The sequence below is a fragment of the Amphimedon queenslandica genome, unplaced genomic scaffold (assembly GCF_000090795.2).
Source record: "Amphimedon queenslandica unplaced genomic scaffold, v1.1 AMPQUscaffold_11243, whole genome shotgun sequence".
Lineage (NCBI taxonomy): Eukaryota > Metazoa > Porifera > Demospongiae > Haplosclerida > Niphatidae > Amphimedon > Amphimedon queenslandica.
The window spans coordinates 1-3,770 of record NW_003548514.1 but is presented as its reverse complement, the minus strand read 5'-3'; the positions used below and the strand labels follow the sequence as shown (position 1 = coordinate 3,770).

The window sequence follows — 3,770 nt, the reverse complement described above, 5'->3', positions numbered from 1 at the left end:
TTATGTTTGCCTGAGATTGTGGTAACATTTGAGCATGAATGATATTAGTTTACAACTAATACATGTACAAATGTATGTGTCTATGGAAACAGTAAACCATATGCAAACTATAGCAAACTCAAACTCAACTTAAACATGTCAATTTATTGCTGGCCAGTCCTGTATGCTTAGGGTAACTTATACAGTAAAGGTGGGACTCCTCCCTTTCCCTGTATCCTCCTGACCTTATACCTTCCCCACAAGTGATAATAACATGCCGGTAATTTTCGTGGATCCTATACGTATTTAGCGAAATCTCCTAAAATTTCATTTCTCAGATTTAAATTTTATGAATTCTACCACATGTGTCAGCAGGTACTGTATTAAATTGATTTTTGAGGATTTTATTCAGAAGGAATCCGCAAAATTTGCAACCCACAAAAATTACTGGTTATACGGCAGTGTATAGTGGGTAATATATAAAGGAGAGACTGTATACTGAGGGTATCCCGCTCCAGATCAAACACTCATCAACAGTACACATTACATTATCTTCACTAACACTGACACAATGTACATGTATATACCGTAAATGTTCAAATAAAGGCTGGGCTTGAATAAACGCCTGGTACTAAGAATCTTCAAGTATAGATACGCATATTTAACTCAATATAAGTACCACAGTTTTTAGAGTATCCCAAATGGCCTAACTTGTTAAGCTAAGTTCATTGAACCTGGAGGTCTGGGTTCGAATCCCAGTTTTCCTTTTTCTTTTTTCATTTTAAGCAATTTTTTTTGTCCTGGAAAGAAATAAACGCCCGGGCTTTTATTTGAACATTTATGGTACTCCACAATACATTAATCATATCCTCTACTGATATACTACATAACGCTTACTGGACTTCCATAATAATCCATTTCTCGTTAGTGCACTATTAAGACGTTTCTTGAGATGAGAAGTAAAAAAAGCACAAAACAGTTAGCAGCAGGACTGCAGGAGCAGCTTGATCACAGTGCGTCTTTCTAAAAGCGATAGGGCGTGTCTACCAATAATCATATAGGGGCGCGTCTACCCTAACCACGTGTACACACGTGTCCTAAGTGTCATTCAGACATTCACTAATCACTATTGACGCACCCATTGACTCTTGATGGTTCAGATAGAGTTTAACGAGGGAAGTGGTACCTTTCCTTATTTCATAATCCTTCTCTACGGGATATTCCTACTAGTTATAACTTACTTCCTTTGGCCTAAGAGCAATAAAAGTGAATTGAATTGGTACTGTATTGTGGGCTTTAATTAGAATATTAATGTCATTGTTAGGAGATGACAGAGGGAGTGAGTGCCAGTGTGGGCCATGTTGTCAGAAAAGAAATAAAGTGGTGAAAGGACTGACTGTAGATAAGCTATTTAAAATAATATGGTAATTATTAATGATGTCATTTATCTCAATTACCGTATAGACCCCTTTAGGCGAGAATTAGTTTGTGATACCGTATATACAAAGAAATAATATTGAACGGATTTTTGTCCGCCATGTTTTACGTCAAAGTTATGCAGAGTTCCAATGGCTGATGTGCAAAGTAGAGCTGTTTTGCCAATAAAACTTTTGTTGTGCTGAACTCAGGACTATAAGAGGCTTCATATCAACTGTTCTTTACTATAGCAAGATATTTTGAAGACTTAAGAAGTCTGGGAGAGCCAGAACGATCAGTTCTTGACTCTCTGTCACAGCCCAAAGAGGAAAGCAGGCTCATACAACAAGAGTATTGCACTATACTTCCTAGGTTGGCTCTCTTGGCATCTTTCTTGACTCTAGAATAGTTTTTAGCTTCAAAATGTAGTGACTAAGATCTCCAGGACACAGAAAGCACTTGCTGCTTGACGTAAAACATGGCGGCCAATTATTGTATGTGGGCGTATACCGTAACTGAGATATAATGATATTCATTGCAAAATTAATGATATTCACAAGCTGCTACTTCTCGCCGAAAGGGGTCTATAGCAAAAAATTTTTTGGCCTAAAATTTGCGTGGATTTTGCTTTTTTTCAAAATTCACTGACAATAAAATCTGCAAAATATGATTCAATACGTGTTAAAAATGGCTGAAAAGTAGAAAACTGCAAAAATTAAAGCGACAACATTGATTTTTTGAAATGATTTGTGAAATTTTGGCCACGAAAATTTTCCACTATACAGTATTGCATTAGTATGGGTCATGCACTGTAATTATTGTCAGTAATTATAAGTTAGTCTCTTGTTTGTTTGTTAGTTATTTAGTATTATTGGTGTGCAGGTTGTTCTTATTTTGGTTGATTTATTGGGCAGTGACACAAAGAGCCAGTTGGTGAATCTGAAGAATGGGATCCATTAAAAATACTAGGGATTGACAGGGTATGGAGTATCATAATATCCAGCTGTGTTTAATGGATCAGTTCTTTAGGGAGCTACTGTGTCTCAGATCAAGAAGCAGTACAGGCTATTATGTGTGACCCATCATCCTGATAAAGGAGGGGACCCTGAGGTATTCACTAAAATAGCTAAAGCTTATGAAGCATAAGTCCCTCCATAAAGAGACTGGGATGCACACATTGTCACTTGTATGTGTTTAAAGTAATGATTGGGTCTGTCTTGTTTGATGTAGTTTGACTCAAGAGGAGGCTAGGGAGAACTGGGAGAAGTATTGTAACCCTGATGGACCTAGAGCTGCTTCATTTGGTATAGCACTGCTCTCTTGGATTGTTGACAAGAATAACTAGTTATGGTAGGTGTGGTCACTTTAATTACTAATTATTAATAGTTATTAATAGGTTCTAGGTGCGTATGTGTTGGTATTTAATTATTGGACTCTTTATCATTGTTGTAAGTTATCATTAATGTTGTCATGGTTACGGTTATGCCCCGCTCCTCAGGGTAGTTGGTGGTATAAATCAGTGAAGTATGGTAGCACTAATATATTAATTCAGACGAGTAAACTGTACTTCCACCTCTGCCCAGAGCCAAGACAATGCCTGTACTAAGTGAGAATGAATTAATAATTGATAATGACACATGTACTGGTACACAGGAGTGCTGATGATCCTAGCTACAGCAGTTGAGTTCTCTCCCAGTAATCAGGCCGGAGTGAAGAACAGACCCAGTGATGATATATTCTGTACTTGAATGAGCTGGTGAAGGAACTAGAACACACCACGAGAGTGGACACCAGAGAGCAACCATTCTGTCAGACCTATGTATAGCTCAATCAAGACTGCTTATACATGCCTAGTTTAAGTGGATACCATTACAAGGCCCTGGACTGAAACAATGTACAAATGACATGACATGTAATTTTAGATTTTTTATGAATTTTTGAAGTTGCTCAAAAATTGGGTCAAAGTCCCTGTACTATCAGGGGTGTTGGCCAAATTTCACCAAAAATGTCAAGTAGAAAATTCTCAATTTTTATAACATTTTCCAATGCACATACATGAACTTATGTTGTGTATAAACCCTGAGCTGATTCCGATCAAGATTTGATTTTTTATGAATTTTTTTAATTGCTCTAAAGCCAGTTCATGAATTGCTTGATGTGGAAAATTTTTTAATATAGCCAAACTCCCAAATGCTTCTTGTCACAGCTCGCAAGAATTTTTCAAAATATTTTACTTAGAGACTAGCTGAATAACAAAGAACTCTCTTTCAAATAAGGCCAACTGGCTGTATATATGCACAAATTATTAATAATTAGTTAATTAATTAATATACATTAATGGTAATAATCCAGTTTCTGTACAGTTCCATGACACT

At 36.7% G+C, this 3,770-nt stretch overlaps 1 long non-coding RNA gene across 1 annotated transcript; it reads left to right on the top strand.

Annotated features, from left to right (window-relative positions):
• Nucleotides 1-2,826: 2,826 nt before the first annotated feature.
• On the top strand, nucleotides 2,827-3,135 carry LOC109589500 (uncharacterized). The gene is made up of 3 exons (XR_002188728.1): nucleotides 2,827-2,843; nucleotides 2,894-3,001; nucleotides 3,049-3,135. It is a non-coding gene; the product is annotated as an uncharacterized LOC109589500 (long non-coding RNA).
• The last annotated feature ends 635 nt before the right edge of the window (nucleotides 3,136-3,770 follow it).